The 21,587-nt window shown below is 46.9% G+C and overlaps 1 pseudogene; it reads right to left on the bottom strand.

The window, feature by feature from the left end:
* Positions 1-6,766: 6,766 nt before the first annotated feature.
* LOC138444669 (UL16-binding protein 1-like) lies at positions 6,767-18,661 on the bottom strand (annotated as a pseudogene).
* Positions 18,662-21,587: the final 2,926 nt, after the last annotated feature.

Raw genomic sequence — 21,587 nt, 5'->3', positions numbered from 1 at the left:
TCCCATCCTCACAGGGCAGTCACATAACATTGAGCAGAGTTGTGGGTTCGTTCTTTGGGCTGGGAAGATTCCCTGGAGAAGGAAAGGACAACAACTCCAGTATCCTTGGTTGGAAAATCCCATGGACAAAGGAGCTGGCAGGCTACAGTCTGTGAGGACAGAAAGAGTCGGACACACACAGAAGGAGTATACACACACACAGACACACCATGTGCCATAGGCCCTTGACGGCTATCCATTTTAAATAGAGCAGGGTGTACATGACCTTTCCACACTCCCTAACGATCTCTTTCCCCCATCCCTCCTCCAGCAACTAGTAGTTTGTTCTCTAAGTAAATCTGTGAGTCTCTTTCTGAGAATGCAAAACATCCTTATTGCTGATATGAAGAAAGGTTTATGGGTTTTGGTAGAAGATCCAACCAGCCACAACATTTTCTTAAGCCAAAGCCTAATCGAGATCAAAGTCCTAACTCTCTTCATTTCTATGAAGGCTGAGAGAGGTGAAAAAGTTGCAGAAGAAAAATTTGAAGCCAGCAGGGGGTGGGTTATGGAGTTTAAGGAAAGAAGCCATCTCCATAACATAAAGTGCAGAGTGTAGTAACTAGACATGATGTAGAAGCTGCTGCAAGTTTTCCAAAAGATTTAGCTAAGACAATCTATGAAGGTGGCTCCACTGAATCAGAGATTTCCAGTGTAGACAAAATATCCATCTATTGGGTGAAGATGCCCACCAGGACTTTGATACCTGGAAAGGAGTAGTCAATGCCTGGCTTCAAAGATTCCAGGAACAGGCTGATTCTCTAGATAAGGACTAATGCAGCAGATTACTGGAAGTCAATGGTCCCTTACCACTTGGAAAATTCTAAAGCCCTTTAGAATTAGGCTGAACCTGTTCTGCCTGAGCTCTGCAAGTGAAACAATGAAGCCTGGATGACAGCATACCTGTTTACAACATTGGCGCCCAGTGTTTTAAGTCCAATGTTGAGAACAACTGCTCAGAAAGAAAGAATGCTTTCAAAATATTACTGCTGATTGACAAAGCATCCAAGAATGTGATGGAGAAGTACAATGAGATTCATGTTATTTTCATGGCTGCCAACACAACGTCCATTCCGAAGCACATGGATCATGGAGTAATTATGATGTTCAATTCATTGTATTTAGGAAGCACATTATAGGCTATAGCTGCATAGATAGTTATTCCTCTGTTGGATCTGGGCAAAGTCAACTGAAAAATTTCTGCACTGAATTCATTAAAAAAAAAGATACTGTCTTTTAAAAAACATTTGCTAATTTATTTTTTTGGTTGCATTGGTCATAATTGAGGCATGTGGGGTCTTTGTTGGGTCATGCAGGATCCTTCATTGCAGCTCACAGACTCTCTAGTGGGGTTGCCTGGGCTCAGAAGTTGTGACACGTGGGCTTACTTTTTTGGCAACATGTGGGATCTTAGGTATCTGAACAGTTAGTTCTTTGAACAGGTATCAAGCCATCATTCCTTGCATTGGAAGGTAGATTCTTCACCACTGGGCCACCAAGGAAGTCCCTTTACAGTGCATTCATGGTTATAGATTCCACTGAAAACAGTGAATCATGGGAATAGGTTGAAATATCAACAGTAACGCAAGAATGGGAGTAGATTTCTACCTTCACAGATGACTTGGAGGGGTTCAAGAATTCATTAGAGAAAGTAAGTGCAGATGTAGTGGAAATAACAAGGAAGCTAGAGTTAGAAGTGGAGCCTGAAGATGTGGCTGAATTGCTGCAGCGGCATCATAAAGCTGAAATGAATAAGGGCTCATTCTTATGCATAAGAAAGGAAGTGGTTTCTTGAGACAGAAACTGCTCTTGGTGAAGAAGCTATGAAGTTTATGGAAATGACAACAAAGGATTTAGAACATAACCTAAACTTAGTTGAAAAAAGCAGCAGCAGACTGCAGGAGATGAACTCCAATTTTGAAAGAAGTTCTACTGTGGGTAAGAACACTGTTAAAGGGCACTGCATGCTCCAGAGAACTCTGTGAAAGGAAGAGTCATAAGACGTGGCGAACTTCATTGTCGTCTTCTTTTCAGAAATTGCCCTACCCACCCCAACCTTCAGCAACCACCATCCTGACCAGTCAGCAGACAGAGAGACTGAGACAAGACCCTCCACCAGCATAAAGATTTTGATTTGTGAAGACACAGATGATGCTCAAACTACTTTATTTTAGAAGCACAGTGCTGTTAATTAAGCTTTGTATATTATTTATTTAGTCATAAAGTTATTGCACGCTTCACAGACTTCAGACAGTGTCGACAAAACTATATGCAACGTGGGAAATGAAAAACTTGTGTGACTCACTTTATTATGATCTTCAGTTTAGTCCCCTGGTCTGGAACACAGCCTGGACTATCTCTGAGGTTTTGCTGTATCTACATGGCTTTTGGTACACGTTTTCCATCTGGAACTAACATCGGGTTGGTTGTGTAATAAGATGAACAAACGATCTACTGTTGAGATACAGTGAAATATACATCTCAAGGCAGGATTCAGTTTTACTCCTACAAACAATGTACGAAACTCCTGTTATTACAATTCCTGTACCACTTGATCCAGATTTATTTTAAAGGATGTCAGTTATACGAATATGTCCCAAGATATGGGAAATGAATAAGAGTTCATTCTTATGCATGAGAAAGGAAGTGGTTTCTTGAGACAGAAACTGCTGTTGGTGAAGAAGCTATGAAGTTTATGGAAATGACAACAAAGGATTTAGAACATAATCTAAACTTAGTTGAAAAAAGCAGCAGCAGACTGCAGAAAATGAACTCCAATTTTGAAAGAAGGCGACATCTCAAGGATGTCCCAGCAATTTTTTTGTCAGGTTGATTATTCGAGATATGTTCAATCTTTTCATAGGTTTACAGTTCTATGAAGACCTACCTGACCTTCTAGAACTAACGCCAAAAAAGATATCCTTTTCAGCATAGGGGATTGGAATGAAAAAGTAGGAAGTGAAGAGATTCCTGGAGTAACAGGCAAGTTTGGCCTTGGAGTACAAAATGAGGCAGGAGAAGGCTATTTTGAGTTTTGTCAAGAGTACACAGTAGTCATAGCAAAAACACTCTTCCAACGAAACAAGAGAAGACTCTGCACATGGACATTACCAGATGGTCAATACTGAAATCAGACAGATTATATTCCTTGTAGCCAAAGGTGGCGGAGAAGGCAATGGCACCCCACTCCAGTACTCTTGCCTGGAAAATCCCATGGATGGAGAAGCCTGGTAGGCTGCAGTCCATGGGGTCACTGAGGGTTGGACACGACTGAGCGACTTCACTTTGACTTTTTACTTTCGTGCATTGGAGAAGGAAATGGCAACCCACTCCAGTGTTCTTGCCTGGAGAAGCCCAGGGACAGGGGAGCCTGGTAGGCTGCCGTCTATGGGGTCGCACAGAGTTGGACACGACTGATGTGACTTAGCAGCAGTAGCAGCAGCAGTCAAAGGTGGAGAACCTCTATGCAGTCAGGAAAAGCAAGACCGGGAGCTGACTGTGGCTTAGATCAGGAGGTCCATACTGCGAAATTCAGAGTTAAATTGATGAAACTAGGAAAAACCACCAGGCCATTCCGCTATGACCTAAATCAAATCTCTTATATTATCCAGTGGAAGTGACAAATAGATTTAAAGGATTACATGTGGTACACAGAGTTCCTGAAGAACTATGGATGGAGGTTCATGACATTTTACAGCAGGTGCTGACCAAACCCATCCCCAAGAAAAAGACATGCAAGAAGACAAAATGATTCCTGAGGAGGCTTTACAAATAGCTGAGAAAAGAAGAGACGTGAAAGGCAAAGGAGAGAAGGAAAGATCTATTCATCTGAATGCAGAATTCCCAGGAGTAGCAAGGAGAGGTAAGAAAAGCTTCCTAGATGATCAGTGCAAATAGAGGGAAACAATAGAAAGGGAAAGCCTAGAGATCTGTTCAAGAAAATTCAAGATACAAAGGGAACACTTCATTCAAAGACGGGCACAATAAAGGACAAATCGAAAGGACCCAAGAGAAGCAGACGAGATGAAAAAGGGGTGACAAAAATAGACAGAAGAAGTGTGCAAAAAAGGTCTTAATGACCAGGATAACCACGATGGTGTGGTCACTCATCTAGAGCCAGGTATTATGGAGTGTGAAGTCAAGGGGGGCCTTAGGAAGAATTACTAAGAACATAGCTAGTGGAGGTGATGGAATTCCAGCTGAGCAATTTAAAATCCTGAACAATGATGCTGTTAAAATGCTGCGCTCAGTATGCCAGGATATTTGGAAAACTCCACAGTGGTTACAGGACTGGAAAATGTCGGTTTCACTCCAATACCAAAGAACGTTTCAACTCTCATACCATCACACACATTTCACATGCTAGCGAGGTCATGCTCACAATCCTTCAAGCTAGGCCTGAGCAGCAGGTGAGCCAAGAACTTCCCAATGCACACTCTGGATTTAGAAAAGGCAGAGGAAGCAGAGATCAAATTGCTAACATCCGCTGATCACAGAAGAAGTAAGAGAATCCAGAAAAACATCTGCTTCATTGACTACACTAGAGCCTTTGACTGTGTGGATCACAACCAACTGTGGAAAATTCTTAAAGAGATGGGAATACCGGACCACCTTACCTGTCTCCTGAGTGGCCTGTATGCAGGACAAGAAGCAATAGTCAGAACCGGACATGGAACAATGGAGTGGTTCAAATTGGGAAAGGAGTACGTCAAGGCTGTATGTTGTCACTCTGCTTTTTTAACTTCTATGTCAAGTACATCATGTGAAATGCTGGGCTGGATGAATGCCAAGCTGGAATTAAGATTGCTGAGAAAAATAACAACCTCAGATATGGAGATGATAACCACCCGAATGGCAAAAAGCAAAGAGGAACTAAAGAGCCCCATGGGGAAGGTGAAGGAGGAGTGAAAACTCTGGCTTAAAACTGAACATTCTAAAAACTAAGATCTTGGCATCTGGGGCCATCACTTCATGGCAATAATATGGGGAAAAAGTGGAAACACGGGCAGATTTTATTTTCTTGGGCTCCAAAATCACCTGGAAGGTGACTGCAGCCATCAAATTAAAATTAATTTTATTTAAGAAATGAAAGGACACTTGCTCCTTGGAAGAAAAGGTTAAGAAAAGAAAAAAAAATAAGCTTACATGCCCTCTCCATGTCCGAGTGGGAGACAGAATCAGACATCTTTCTCTTTAAATCCAAGGGGAGAAATAGTTAAAGTTTTGAAAAAGGCATATCAAAAGCCATGACAGGCTGGAAGCTAGGCCTTGCAAATCAAACAGTTGGCCAAGCTGTGAAAGCAAAGAAAAAGTACTTAAAGGAAATCAAAAGTGCTGCCCCAGTGAACACATGCATGACAAGGAAGCAAAATTGACCATCAGGGTCAAGTGGTAAAATTGGTTTGAGAAGAAAAAAGAAAGATGCTGAGTAGGACGTGCAATGCAAAGACATCACTTTGCAACAAAGGTCTGTCCACTCAAAGCTATGGAATTTCCAGTAGTCATGCACTATGTGAGTTGGAGCTTAAAGAAGGCTGAGTGCTGAAGAACTGATGCTTTTGAACTGTAGTGCTAGATAAGACCCTTGAGAGTCGCTTATACTGCGAGGAGATCAAACCAGTTAGTCCTAAAGGAAATGAGTCCTGAATATTCATTGGAAGGACTGAGGCTGAAGATGAAACTCCACTACTTTGCCTTCCTCATATGAAAAGCCAAGACACTGGAAAAGTCACTGATGCTGGGAAAGATTGAGGGCAGGAGGAGAATGGGGCTACAGAGAATGGGATAGTTGGATGGCATCAGCGACTCAATGGACATGAGTTTAAGCAAACTCTGGAGGTAGTGAGATACAGGGAAGCCTGGCGTGCTGCAGTCCATGGGGTCACAGAGTTGGACATAACTTAGCGACTGAAGAACAATTCATATATGTGAACAGCTCAGTTACCAAAAGTTACAATTTATCTTATTTATTTGTAGTAATTCATTATGTATTCTATGATCCTGTCAGTGGAGAAATAAATCTACTTTTCAAAACAGACATAGTTTGTGCTGTGAAGTCTGGCTTCTCCTTCAAGAGGGGGAGGAATAGAGGAACACAGGAGTCACTACTGGGGGTGCAGATCTTGATGAAATAAAAAACGATTTCATTGCACAAGTTCCAGGATATGTCTTTGGATCCAGGTATCAGGATTGGGATTGACAGCTAGACTGCATGTTAGTTTAAGAGCGTTCTTTTTACTCTCGGCTTCCACAATAAATGTAGCCGAATCATCAGTTCTCTTTAATCCCATAAGGTGGGAAAAGGGTGAAATGCCCCGAGTTCCCTCTTTGATTAGAAAAAGAAACTTGAAGTATTTATGTCCTTTGCAATAGCGAGATACTGACTTAAATATTCATATTAGGAAATAAAATGACTAAAAGAGACATTCAGGCACAATATTTTATTTTGTTGAAAATACTCTGAAGTTGTTTTTCTGAACATACAAAGAATCCCTGAGTCCTGTTATAGCAGATGGTATTTTTTCTCCCATTATCATCATTTGCAACAATGAGATTGCCATACAGAGAAGAGTCTGATTTTTCACAAACTAGAAGAAGACAGAAAGTGTCCTATTTGAGGAGATTTCCTGTTCAAGTAGTTGAACATTTCAGTGCAGGGATTCCATCACTTAGCAGCAAGAGAAAGAGGTAAAATAGGCTGGGAAAAAAGAGAGACTGAGGAGGCTGTTCACCAGATGTGATAAGAGACACGAGACTGCAGCCACCGCGTCATCATAACTGGAAGGCAGGCTCTGAATTCCTGGGTTTCATCTCCTGGCTCTAAAGTGAATGCAGGAGAACAAAGGCAGACAAGCAGAGACTGAGTCCTAAGGCTGACAGAGCACACCTTGGGGCTTCCTGGGAGCACCGTCTCCTGCAGAAAAGAAAGAGGCCTTGGTCCAGGAGGCTAAGGAACTCCTGTCACTTTCCTGGGGCTGCCCCTCCCCAGCCCCCTTCAGCCCCGCCCTCACTGAGGGGCTCCTATGTCTTCCACCCCCACACCCACCCCAGGCCAGCAGCTTCTTGTCACCTCCTCTTTCCTTCCTGCATCACAGAGTTACCCCAGGCCCTGACACCTCCTGCTCAGGCTCAGGACTGGAGCCAGTGAGGAATCAATATGCTCCCTTTACTCAGGTCCGGATCCTGCCCGAGGGGGGCCTAAAGGACCAGGGAGCAGGTCCCCAGAGGAGGGGCCTTGCTTCCTGACAGCATTGTGGGGCTGCAGGGAAGCCTCCTTCCCTTGCGCCCTTCCAGCCTCTGAGCAGCACACACAGCTCTCAGGACCAGGGTCCCTGCCCCCATCTCTTCCTGGTCCCCCCAGCTGGGCGCCTCTACCCCAGCTCAGGCCCACCATCCCCAGGCACCTCTGCTCAAGGCAGGGCCGCTCAGTGATGGAGGCTCTGGGTCCCCAGGAGGCTGGTGACTTGCAAGCCACAGGCTGAACCACAACTGCTGCTGCTGCAGGAGCACAGGCCTGGCCTCGCCCTTCCCCCAGTCTCTGCTGTGGGGCTCCTGCCTTGCCTGCTTGACCCAGGCCACTTCCTGTGAGAATAGGTCTTTGGAGTTGGGTCTGCAAAGGCCTTCCCACCCCTTCCTCCTGGGTGAGAGCCCAGTCCCTCTCACCTTGGCCCCTGGGTGGGTCCCCACTGACACATCACGTGGAGCCCCCATCCTGCTCTCAGCGCCCCTGAGTCCTGCCCTCCCCCTGAGTGCCTGCTGTTCTCATACCACCTACCCTGGGCCTTGCCAGCCAGCAATCTGTGCTCAGTCAGGGGGTTTGGCTAAACCCTTTAAGCATCAGTAGACCCTCAGCCTAGTAAAGGCCTCTCCCTTTTCACAATGTCACCTGACAGTGGGGACCTCTTAGAACTCAGGGCTGAACTTGTCTGAGTTCTTGCTCTCAGGTTATATGAGGCCTTGTTCACCTGCTCATTTACAGGATGAGGAGGTTCAGTGAGGGGCAGGGCTTGGCTGGGATTTCCCTCCCTGTCCTCACACCAGACCCCATGCCCCTGCCTTCCCTCTGAATTCTGCCCTCAGTACCTCTTCTTGTAATGGATACAGGTGATTATGATGCCCATTATGACAAAACTGGTGAGAACCCCGGTGGTGATCCAGCTGATGTGATTGATGGCTGGGGCCGTGGGCTGCACTGTAGAGGGTCCCATGGTCAGTGATGCTGCGAGGAGAGTAAGAGTGAAGCCCTTGTTCAGACCGCAAACTCGGCAGATGCCTCCTCACCCCCCTGACTCAGTACCCCTACTGTGCAGACAGCTTGCACCCATCACATGGAGGCCCCTGAGATAGATCCCCAGGCGAGATGGGGGGAAGGGAGGAGCCCAGTCCTCACGGGGCTCTGACAGCTAACGGGGGAGCAAGGTTTCCGACACAGCCACTCAGTCCTGCTGTGACACCAGAGATGGTGACCTGAGGATGCAGTCCTCAGGAGCTATAGCAGAGGCGGTATTGACAGATTGCCCAAAGTGGAATTGATGACATTTGAAAGATTCTGGAAAGAGGGTATAGTGAGAAATAAATCCAGAAATCAAAAAGATGTCTACAGGTTGGGATCAGCAAAAATCCATGTTCAGTCTTCCAAGGCCTGTGCTGTGAGGAGAGACGTCAGGAGTGGAAGAGGAAGGAGGATGACAGGGCGTCCCCGGGCCATTGCTCTCCCAGGAACAGCTCACCTCTGACGGATCACATTCTAACACACACACACACACACACCACACGGGAGTGGGTCCATGTCACCAGGAGAGGACGACCACTTTCTCCTACTCTTCTCACTTACCCGAGGTCTTCAACATTTTCTCCCAGCGCACCAAGAAAGCCTGAAGCCAGGCCCGACAGCCTCCCATGGAGACCTTCTTGAAGAAGTCGGTCACAGCCCTGTCATTCTCCCATTTCTCTCTCATCTGTCTCCCTCCAGGATGAACCACTGTGCAGTGTCCATTCTCCGAATCAAAGAGGAGGCACAGTTGTCCATTGAAGCCAAACCCGCAGGATGCACTGGTGTGTCCATTGTCTTCACGCCAGCATGTGATCCTGGCCTGCAGGGTCAGAGGGCCTGATCCCATGGAAGGAAAGAAAGAGCTCAGCCTCTGGGCTTAACAGATTCTTAACCACCTGGGTCCACCTTCCCTGGGCCCAGCTAATCTGGCCCTGGTCTCTCCTGCAACAGCTGTTCTTTCAACTGGACTACTAGGGAAGGACAATATCAATTTTTTTTTTTTTTTTTTTTTTACCCAAAAACAGTGGATGCAGCTAAGCCCCGAGTCTACTCCTCCTGCATTTGGATTTTCCAACTCACCCTTGTCTGTGTATTTCTCCGGTGTAACGTCAAGCACGTGCTCCTGGAGCAAGTCTCCAGTGTCTCTGAGTGTGCGAGTCTGTATTTCCCAGGTGCTCATATTTTTCACTTCCTCTCCCAATGGACTCATGTACTTGATCTGAGCTGTACCACAGTCATAGGAGAGAAAGATCTTTTGATCAACTTCTCCTTGAACCTCACACCATGGCTGACCATATCTGGGCTGAGGATCGATGGTGAAATGATAGGAAAGAGAATGAGGGTCTGTGAAGGCAAAACACAGTGAGGGTGAGGTTGGGGAAAAAGACCCTGAGGCCCCTTCCCCCAGTTATGTGAGAGCGGAGTAAAGTGCAGGGCTGGGCTGACAGAGCAATGACACCCCACAACACACACCATACAGCCAGTGCCCCTCCTCTCCTTGTGGAGAAGGAGGAGTCCCCTGCCTGGCAAATTGCACACATCCTGGCTGTGTCCCCTTGTCCACCAGGTCTGTTCCCAGCATCATAACCTTTGCAGAGACGTGCCAGGCTGCTATGCAGGAAAAGTCTAGATGACAGAGGACGGTCAGAATCTAACCCCGGGTCCTGTGAGAGATGGGGAGCCTGTGGGGATGCCCCTGAGGAAGCAGGACCACAGGGAGAGGGGCAAAGAGGTGACAGGTGAGCACAGAACCCCAAGTTGGAGAAGGAAGAGTTAATAATTACAGGTCACAGGACTTAGCAAGGCCGGGGAGATGCTGCTGATCTCCCATTAGGATGGGTCTCGGGAGCCTGGAGAAAGGCCTGGCCCACATGGCATGAAAGAGAAAGTCCAGAACTTCCAAGGCAGGTGGTAGAGGAGGGAATCAAAGCCTTAGGGAAGTGAATCTGCCCAGGCAGACACGGTATGAAAGGGTGGGAAAGTGTGCAATCCACCAGCTCCATGGGACAGCATGATGAACTCTATGGAGCCTGAGAGGAAAGCGTGGATGAGAAACATCTGCAACAGCTCAAGGTTGACTTTTGTGAAAATCAGGGATAGTGGTAGGAGAACATGTTCCCATGGGCTTCCGGCAGGAACAGGATGGTAAATGGGGAAAAATCAGATTTCAGGTGGAGTGTTGTATGTCAGCAGCAAAGTTGGTACAATGGTCAAAGTGATTAGTGAAAGTCGCTAGTCATGTCTGACTCTTGTGACCCCCATGGACTATACAGTGCATGGAATTCTCCAGGCCAGAATACCGAGGTGGGTAGCCTTTCCCTTCTCCAGAGGATCTTCCCAATTCAGGGATCGAATTCAGGTCTCCCGCATGGCAGGCAGGTTCTTTACCAGCTGAGCCACAAGGGAAGCCCAAGAATACTGGAATGGGTAGCCTACCCTTCTCCAGCAGATCTTCCAGACCCAGAAATTGAACTGGGGTCTCCTGTGTTGCAGGCAGATTCTTTACCGACTGAGCTATCAGGGAAGCTGAAAGTGATTAGAGAGTCCCAGTGCCAGCCAGGGCCTGACTGCCGAGAGCACAATGCCGGCTCAGAGCACAGGGTGATCTAGAGGCAGAGAGATGGCCAGTGAACCTGGATGCAAACTGCTTGACTGAGAGACAGAAACCAAGGAGAGACAAACACAAGACCGGATGAAAAAAAGGGAGGCGGATGAAAGAGAAGTGGGAGAACGACAGGGCTGTGACGGACTTCTTCAGGACGGTCTCCATGGGAGACTGTCGGTTCTGGTATCACACTTTCTTGGAGCTCTGGGAGCAAATGTTGAAGACCTCGGGTAAGTGAGAAGAGTAGGAGAAAGTGGTAGTTCTCTCTTGGTGACATGGACCCACCCCTCTGTGTTTGTGAAAATGATCCGTCAGAGGTGAGCTGTCTTGGGAGAACAATGGCCCGGGGATGCTCTGTGACCCTCCTTCCTCGTCCACCTCCTGGCGTCTCTCCTCACAGCACAGGCCTTTGTACTGTTGGACACGGATTCTCACTGACCCTAAACATGAGAGCATCTCTGTGATTCCAATCTCCTTCTTACTATTCCCTCTTTCCAGAACCTTCTTTTAAATGTCACCAATCCTCCTGGAAATCTGTCAATACCGCCTCTGCTGTCAGCTCCTGAGGACTCCATCCTGATGTCACCATCTCTGATGTCACAGCAGGACTGAGTGACTCTGTTGGAAATCTTGCTTCCCCATTAGCTGTCAGAGTCCCATGGGGACTGGGCTCCTCCCTCCCTCCCATCTTGCCTGAGGACCTGTCACAAGGGCCTCCACGTGTGGGTGCAAACAGGCTGCATAGTAGGGGTACCTGGGTCAGGGGGGCTGAGGCGGCATCTGCCGAGTTTGGGGTCTGGACGAGGGCTTCACCCTCATTCTCCTTGCAGCATCACCGACCACGGGGCCCCCTACAGTGAAGTCCTCGGTCACAGCCAGCAAGCACACCACCTGGATCCTCCCCGTGCTCCTCACCAGTTTTGTCATAACTATCTTCCTGGGCTGAGTCCTTTCCAGGAGCAGGTACTGAGGGCAGAATTCAGAGGGAAGGCAGGGGCATAGGGCCTGGTGTGAGGCCGGGGTAGGTGAATCCCAGCCAACCCCTGCTGCTCACTGAACCTCCTCACCCTGGAAATGAGCAGGGGGATAAGACCCCATATCACCCAAGAGCAATAATTGCAGACCCAACTCCAAAGGCCTGTTCTCACAGGAAGTGGCCTGGGTCAAGCAGGCAAGGCAGGAGCCCCACAGCAGAGACTGGGGGAAGGGCTGAGGCCAGGCCTGTGCTCCTGGAGCAGCAGCAACTGTTGTTCAGCCTGTGGCCTACATGTCAGCAGCCTCCTGGGGACCCAGAGCCTCCATCACTGAGGGACCCTACCTTGAGCAGAGGTGCCTGGGGGTGGTGGGCCCCAGCTGGGGTGGAGGCGCCCAGCTGGGCGGGACCGTGAAGAGATGGGGGGGCAAAGACCCTGGTCCTGAGAGCTGTGTGTGCTGCTGCCTCAGAGGCTGGAGGGGCACGAAGGATGGAGGTTTCCCTGCAGCTCCCCAAGGCTGTCAGGAAGCAAGGCCCCTCCTCCGGGGACCTGCTCCCTGGTCCTTTAGGCCCCCCTCGGGGAGGATCAGGACCTGAGTAAAGGGAGCAGATTGATTCCTCACTGGTTCCAGTCCTGAGCCTGAGTAGGGGGTGTCAGGGCCTGGGGTGACTCTGTGATGCAGGAAGGAAAGAGGAGGTGACAAGAAGCTGCGGCCTAGGGTGGGGGTGGAGGATATAGGAGCCAGTGAGGGCAGGGCTTGACGGGGGACTGGCGAGGGGCAGCCCCAGGAAAGTGACAGGAGTTCCTCAGCCCCCTGGACCAAGGCTCTTTCTTTTCTGCAGGTGACTGTGCTCCCAGGAAGCGCGGCAGGTGCTCTGTCTGCCTTTCTCCTGCTCTTCACTTTAGATCCAGGAGATCAGACCCCATGAATCCTGAGTCTGTTTTCCAGTTACAATGTCACAGTAGATGCATCACCTCATGGGCTTTATCACATTTGGGGAAATCCTACTCAGCATCTCTAAAACACTAAACAGAAACAGTTTATTTCTCCACTTTCTCCTGGTGCTAAGTGATGGAACTTCTACACTGAAATGCTCAAGTAGTTGAAGAAATCTCCACAAACAGAACATTTTTCATCATATTCTAGTTTGTGGATAATTAGATTCTGCCTCGTGACCTCGTTCTTTCAAATGATATTGCAAGAAAAATACCATCTGCTATTACAGGACTCAGAGATTCTTTCTGTGTCTGGGGAAATCACCTCAGCCTATTTTCAATAGAAGATAATTTTATTCATGACTATTTCCCTTAATAGTTTATTATGCTGAAAGGGAAAGTGTTAGTCACTCAGTCCTGTCCAACTCTTTGCGACTCGGTGGACTTTAGCCCTCTAGGCTCCTCTGTCCGTGGGTTTCTATGGGCAAGAACACTGAAGTGGGTTGCTGTTTCCTTCTCCAGCTGACCTCTCCAACTCAGGCATTGAACCGCGTCTCCTGCGTTGACAGGCGGATTCTTTACGATCTGAGCCACTGGGGAAGCCTGTTTATGATGCTAGCGCTATTTAAATCAACATCTCAGAACTCCAGAAAACTTGAAATATTTAAGATTTTTGTTTTGTAACCCACAAGAGAGGTCATGATGTTTCACCGTTTCTCCGTCTTATGGGATTCAGTGCCCCTGGAGATTCTGAGGAAACAGGGTCTGAGAGGACACCCTGTGTTCACGGCAGCGCTGCTCACAGTAGCCGGGACCTGGAAGCCACCTAAACGTCCACCCACAGGTGAATGGATAAAGAAGATGTGGGACATATACACAGGGAAGTATTACTCAGCCGTCAGAAAGAATGAGATAATGCCATATGCAGCAATGTGGATGGACCTGGAGATTGTCATATTGAACAACATAAGTCAGACAGGGAAGCAGAAGCACCTTCTGACGGCCCTTATATGTGGAATCCAAAAAGTCGTGATACAAGTGCTCTTACTTACAAAACAGAAAGAGACTCACAGACTTAGAGAATGAATTTATGGTTGCCAGGGGGAAAGGATTGGGGGAAGGGATAGTTAGGGAGTCTGGGATCAACATGTACACACTGATTTATTTAAAATGGATAATCAGCAAGGACCTACTGTATAGCACATAGAACTCTGCTCAATGTTATGTGGCAGCCTGGGTGGGGATGGGAGGGGATTTGGGGAAGAATAGATGCATGTATGGAAGTGAAAGTGAAAGAAGGTTAGTTACACAGTCATGTCCGACTCTTTGGGATCCCATGGACTGTCAGCTGCCAGCTCCTCTGTTCATGGAAATCTCCAGGCAAGGGAGTACTGGAATGGGTTGCCATTTTCTTCTCCAGGTCTTCACGACCCGGGGATCGAACCCGGGTCTCTTGCAGTGCAGGCAAATTCGTTAGCAACTGAGCCAGCAGGGAAGATAGAGACATGTAAGTAAGTAAGTGTTCGTTGCTCAGTCGTGCCCGACTCTTTGCAACCCCATGGTTGCAGCCCACCAGACTCCTATCCATGAGATTTTCCAGGCAAGGATACTGGAGTGGGTTGCCATTTTCTTCTCCAGGGGATCCTCCCAAGCCAGGGATTGAATCCCGGTCTCCTGCACTGCAGGCAGATTCTTTACTGACTGAGCTACAAGGGAAGCCCTGTATGTGTGTTAAATCCCTAGCCTAGCTTCTCTGTGCTGCTCATTCAGGACTCCTGCACTTCTCTCTGGGTGTATATTTCCGCCTTGCTTCCGTCTTAAAATGAACTATTTCTGTATGTCCCCAGTAATAACTTTGGTATCTGTTTTTACAGTTTTTGCCTCCTTGAAACATTCTTGCTTTCAAAGATGGTAAGAGCCAAGGGAACTTTGCATCTCGCCCCTGGTGTTTAGTGTCTAGAACTCCTCATTTTACACCAAGCTACCCAGGTTCAATTCCTGGGCAGGAAACTAAGATCCCTCTTTAGCACCGCTCACTGCTGTCTCTCTGAGATCAATATTAAGGAAATAGACACCTTATATTACTACATCTTATATTAAGGTGTAAATATGCACCTTAAATATACAGGTAGAGGGGCTTCACAAGTTTTTCATGGGAGATTTCGCCTCTGCCAAGAGCTTAAAAAAAGAGAAAGTCCTTCCAAAGTTAACCCGGGTCCTTCCCTTTCTAGGCCCTTTAATGGCTATTGTTGTTCTTTCCTTTCTAGTCCTTGTTTATTTAACCCTTTGATTGACTTTGTGTCTGTAGGATCTACCAGTTTGAAATAACACTCCTGGTGGCTCAAGGAATATAGCCTGTTCCAGTGGAGGGAGGCCCAGATCCATGTAGGTCCTTGTGAGGGACTTCTGCACCTTGAGGGGAGGCTCAGTTCAGTGGTCTCTGTCCAGTAGGGAGAAGTTTTGATAGAAGAAAGCTTCAGCCCCTTAACCCTTAAGAATAAGGGTGTAGACCCCTCAGTGGGTAACGAGACAGGCTGGGACAGTTTGCTGCAGTGAGTGTACCTGGACAAAAGTCACATCAAGCATCAAAACACAAAGAAATTGTAAGGGGCTAAAAGTAATTGCATGCATGTGCAGTTGGCGAAAATAATCAACAACAAGATACAAATAGACCAAAACTGAAGGCAATTTCAGAGCAGCCAGGAGCAAAAGCAGGGTACTGGTCATGATCCCTGCACACAGCACCACCAAGGGGGAACAAACACCCAGGTCACCCCCCTGGCCTGAACCCAGGACCCGCCCCCACCCTCATCTCATATGCAGGACTGGCTCCCCTACCCTCTGGAGCCAGCAAGGAAACATGTTACTTGTTTTTGCTCCCTCATGAGAGTCCCAATAAAGCTTTTCTTCCCCTGAATTTGTGTCTGGCCTTTTACCAACTTCTATTGATGGAGTCCAGGAGCCCTGGTCGGTAACACAGGAGGGCTTTTGCTGAAGGTCAGGATGCTGCTCGCAGGTGTCTCCAGTGGGCTTCCAGCAGAAACAGGGGTTGCACGCATGCAGATCCCAGGTGGGGTTGCACCGTGTCAGGAACAAAGCAGGCGCAATGGTTGATAAGATTAGAGAGATGGGACGGCTGCCAGGTCCTGACTGTAGAGTATGACACTGGTTCCCAGCACAGGGCGATCCTAGAGGCAAACACCCAGATGGGCGGCCAACCTAGACACAAACTGCACAACTGAAAGGGATGAGACAGGGAATGCCCTGGGGCTCCACTGGTAATTATTCCTTAAAAAATTTTCATTTTATTTATTTATGGCTACACTGGATCATTATTGTTGGGTGCCAGCTTTCTTTAGTTGTGAGAAGCAGTGGCTACCCTCTAGCTGTGTGCTGGTTTCTCACTGTGGTGATTTATCTTGTTGCAGAGCGTGGGATCTAGGAGACAGGGCCTCAGTAGTTGTGGCATACAGGTTTAGTTACCCCACTGCACGTGGGATCTTCCTGGACCAGGGATCAAACCCGTGTCCCCTGCATTGGCAGGTGGATTTTAACTGCTGCACCACCAGAGAAGTCCTCAATCCTATCATTTAATGATTCTTGTGTCCCAGTGGTTAAAACTGTGGTATTAATCTTTCTCTTATTTTCAGTGTCAAAAGTACTCAATGAGTAAACTTAGCAGAATCTTTCAGTCTTTTGTAATGTATTTTCCAACTTGAAAGTGCTCAAAGAATAATAGGAAAATAGCTAGATTTTATGTGTATTTCATGCCTTGACTAAAAGTACCATTTTGGTTTTTCACTGATGCTTTTAGACTGATAATTGCTTTCAATAAGATTTAACTTGTTTTCTTCATTTGCTATTACATTTGTAACGCAGCATTTTAAAAAATTCCAATAAATTGAATGGGATGTTCAACAAGATCTAAGGTAAGTATAAGAATTCTGTTTATTTTCAAAGGTAGTGAGAATGGTATGATTTTGTCCTAGCACTTTGAACTACACAAGGCTCAGAATGTACTTTATGGTTAAAGATTTGCCATATGTTATCATGAGGGGATGCTAAGGAATTCAGTTTAAAGTGATGAAATCACTATCTGGTTCTCATTTTCTGTCCCAGAACAAATTCATAAATCCCCTCATAAGGATGCTCCTGTTTAATAAATGTATGCAACTAGTATTTAGCATGGAAATAATACAGGTTGAACTGTGTACATTTACTTTCTAAGGCAAGGTAAGAAATTAGAATATATGTTGAAAGATGGAAAGTACGTTATTTTCAGGTCAAATAAGTTGAATATAGGAAAGATTTGTTCTCTAGTTTTGTGCTCTTACAGCTTACTGAAGGATGTAAACATATTTATCTATATGCCTATATATTTAACAAATAGCAAAATGTGTGTAGCCTATGTGTATGCTATGTTTGCTGCTTGGGTTTCAAATGATAGGCTACTTACTTCCGTCAACAGTCAAAACTATTTGAGTGTGAATTTGTCACCAACTTATTCTTTTTTTGAGTAAATAATTTATTAATTTATTAAATCTGAGTCTAGCTAAAAAGTATATATATATATATATATATATATATATATATATATATTTCCAGAGTTTCCAGCTGACCTAGTAGTTAGGATCCCAGGCTTTCCCTGCCATGGCTTGGGTTCAAACCGTGGTTAGGTAACTGAGATCCCACAAACCACAAGGCGCAACCAAAAAAAGAAAAAGAAATTTCCTTGTCTCCTTTATGTGGAGCTCAGAGTTTGCATTTAAAATAGAAGCTACTACATATACACACTACTATACATAAAATAGATAAACAACAAGGACTTACTATATAGCACAGGGAACTATACCTGATATTTTGCAATAATCTATATGGTATATATATGTATGTATAATATATAACTGAATCACTTTGCTGTATACCTGAAACTAACAAAAGATTATAAATCAACTATACTTCAGTAACATTTTTAAATTAAAAATAAAATAAAATATAAGCTACTATTAGCACAAACAGTGCATTGTGTTACCATGTGCATATTTAGTGTTTGTAAATATGATGTTTATAATAAAGTATTTTGAGTCCATCAAGAAGAAAAAGGGCCCAGGTGAATAAAGAAAAAGATTGCTTAAGAAAAGGAAGTCAGCATTTCTGCAAAGGGAGAGATTTGGGGTTCTCTAGTCAGAAGGGAGTAGAGGGCTTCTCTCTGGGGGATCCTGGAGAGTTTAAAAATAACTGAAGCTTCTTCAGTCAATGAGGAGAGCTGATATTTGTCGAGCATCTCTTGGGCACCAAGTGAAACCGAAAGTCATGTCTGACTCTTTGCAACCCCGTGGACTATACAGTCCATGGAATTCTCCAGGCCAGAATACTGGAGTGGGTAGTCTTTCCCTTCTCCTAGATCTTGGCAACCCAGGGATTGAACCCAGGTCTCCTGCATTGCACGTGGATTCTTCACCAGCTGAGCCACAAGGGAAGCCTGAGAATACTGGAGTGGGTAGCCTATCTCTTCTCCAGCGGATCATCCCGACCCAGGAAGTGAACTGGGATCTCCTGCATTGCAGGCAGATTCTCTACCAACTGAGCTATCAGGGAAGCCCGCTCTTGGGCACCCAGGGCTTGGCAAATGTGACCTCACTTTTTCCTCGCTCCTTGGTGAGAGTGGTCCTGCTTCTCTCCCTGAGCGACTGAGGAAGAAACTGAGGTGAAGTGAGGCTGCCCACTCACCCAGCTCACCAGTCGGAAAGGAGTCATGAGGGGAGGCGTGGGCAGCTCTGGCTGTGGCTTGAGTTTTGTTTCACCTCCGTGCTTTGCGCCTCTGTAAGACGACATGACACTTAGGACAGTAGGAAGTGGAGTCACCGCTGCAGATGAGTGTGGAGGTGCGTCCGCAGAGAGAGATTGAAGTTGGGGGTAGTTCAGGGAGAAATCTCTCTGGACACCCCAGAAGCTGTGGGTGAGCCCAGCGGAGCAGCTATGACAGCCCAATGGCAGCCTGGCTGGTGACGCCCTCTGTCACGGGCTTGGGGTGGGCACTTCCTCTTGGTCCAGGGTGAGGGTGAGGGAGAGAGCAGTGACTGCAGGCAAAACCCTCAGCTACTGGGGCACACGTGGCTCATACCAGGCTGCGTGTTGCTTCCTGTTGTCTTGAAGCTGAGGCAATCCACACAGTGACTCACACCACCTACTTGATGTCTCCTGTTGGCATCGGTGAAAGCTGAGGCAACAAGGACCTGACCAAGATTAGCTCAGTCCCCAGGCTCTCCTGATCCCTGACCACCCCCACCACTCCTTATAAGGAGCTCAGCTGAGCTGAGAGACACCTAAATTAACACCCTTACTGTGAGAACACAGGCCAGAGTCTGAACCCAGAGGAAGTGCAGCTCTCATTCACTTTCCCCCATGGGATGGCCTGCGAAGAGCCCACCTCCCTGATCAGAGAGCCCAGAGCAAAAGGCTCCAGCAGCTTTATGGACCCTGAGGTAGGGGTAGGGGAAGAACTCAGTGTAAAGAGACCTGGGCCTGAGTCCGAGTGGGGACAGGAGTCTTCAAGCTTTCTCCATTCTCTTCTCTTATGGAGGCCTTAGCAGAGGCACCACAAGAGAACCTTGGCCCAGGGCCTCAGAAAATGAGACTAGGAAGGAGGAAAGTGTGAGCAGTGTGAACATCTCTCAGGTCCGGGCCCTGAGAGAGACTGCAGTGCCCAGCTGTCAGCAGTCTGGGGTGAGGAGGGCAGCTCTCCACGTGAGGCAGAAAGGTCACACAGGTTTTCCAGCCCAGAGTTGGACTCTTCACCTCTCTGTGGAGAGGGTTGCTTCTTTTGTTTTCCCATCACCTTTCTGTTCACTGGCTTGTACCATCTCTTCCATTCCATCAGAGTTAATTCCAGTCCATGCCAAAAGTTTTGGAGAGTTCTGGAAAAGTGTCAGCACACAAGCTTGTACCCTTTCTCAGGCTCTGGAGAGCAGGGCGACCTATTGGGCAACCCACAGCAGGATGAGGGGTCTTCCAGCTTTAGGCAATGTCCCAGGTCCACGTTTTCAGATCCTAGTTGTTGGCACTTAGAGCTGCCCCCATCCTTTTTACCAGCCCAGTGGCAAACACCCACGTCATCATTGCCCGGGTATGGCCTCTCTGTGGCTGCTCCTGCTGTAAACCAGTTGACTCAGAGCAGAAATCAGGTGCAGGAAGGGTCAGGGTTGAAGCCTGCTGCCAGGAAAGTAGGACCAGTGATGAGCCAGAATTGTGCCCCCTTAACTGTTTTGTGTGTGTGATAAAATACACATAGCAGAATCTACCATCTTAGCTAATTTTTTAAGTTAATGACTTAATTTATTTTTGGCTATACTGGGTCTTGGTTGCTGCACACCGGCTTTCTCTAGATGTGGTGAACATTTGTTGTAGTGCACGGGCTACGGGCTTCGCATTGAAGTGGCTTCTTTTGTTGTGGAGAACAGGCTCTAGGCACACAGGCTTCAGTAGTCGCCATGTGAGGGCTCTAAAGCATGCCAGCTTCAGCAGTTGTGGCATGCAGCCTCAATAGTTGTGGTGCATGGGCTTAGTTCCTCCGCAGCACATGGAATCTTCCTGGACCGGGGACAGAACCCATGTCCCCTGCATTTGCAGGTGGATTCTTACCCACTGTACCAACAGGGAAATCCCATCTTAGCTATTAAATATTTTAAAGTGTACAGTCCAGTGATATTAAATGGTTTCACATTGTTCTGCATTCATTACCACCATCTTCCTCCATAGACCTTATCACTGCAAAACTGTAACTCTGTACCCATCAAACATTAGCTCCCCACTTCACCTTCTCCTTGACCCATGAAAACCACCATTCTACTTTCTGTCCTAGTATTTTGTCTACTCTAAGAATCTTGTATATGTGGAATAACACAGTATTTGTCTTTTTGTGACTGTCTTATTTCACTTAGCAGAATGTCCTCAGTTCAGTCCAGTCACTCAGTTGTGTCTGACTCTTTGGGACCCCATGAACCGCAGCATGCCAGGCCTCCATGTCCATCACCAACTCCCGGAGTCCACCCAAACTCATGTCCATTGAGTTGGTGATGCCATCTAAGCATCTCATCCTCTGTCATCCCCTTTTCCTCCTGCCTTCAATCTTTCCCAGCATCAGGGTCTTTTCAAATGAGTCAGCTCTTCACATCAGGTGGCCAAAGGATTGCAGTTTCAGCTTCAACATCAGTCCTTCCAATGAACACCCAGGACTGATCTCCTTTAGGATGGACTGGTTGGATCTCCTTGCAGTCCAAGGGACTCTCAAGAGTCTTCTCCAACACCACAGTTCAAAAGCATCAATTCTTTAGCACTTAGCTTTCTTTATAGTCCAACTCCCACATCCACACACAACCACTGGAAAAACCACATCTTTGACTAGAGGGACCTTTGTTGACAAAGCAATGTTTCTGCTTTTCAATATACTGTCTCGGTTGGTCATAACTTTCCTTCCAAGGAGTAAGCGTCTTTGAATTTCATGGCTGCAGTCACCATCTGCAGTGATTTTGGAGCTCAGAAAAATAAAGTCTGACAGTGTTTCCCCATCTATTTGCCATGAAGTGATGGGACTGGATGCCATGATCTTAGTTTTCTGAATGTTGAGCTTTAAGCCAACTTTTTCACTCTCCCCTTTCACTTTCATCAAGAGGCCCTTTAGTTCTTCTTCACTTTCTGCCATAAGGGTGGTGTCATCTGCATATCTGAGGTGATTGATATTTCTCCTGGCAATCTTGATTCC

Source organism: Ovis canadensis, chromosome 8 (genome assembly GCF_042477335.2).
Source record: "Ovis canadensis isolate MfBH-ARS-UI-01 breed Bighorn chromosome 8, ARS-UI_OviCan_v2, whole genome shotgun sequence".
NCBI lineage: Eukaryota > Metazoa > Chordata > Mammalia > Artiodactyla > Bovidae > Ovis > Ovis canadensis.
The sequence above is the reverse complement of the archived record's forward strand: the minus strand, read 5'-3'. Positions and strand labels throughout refer to the sequence as shown.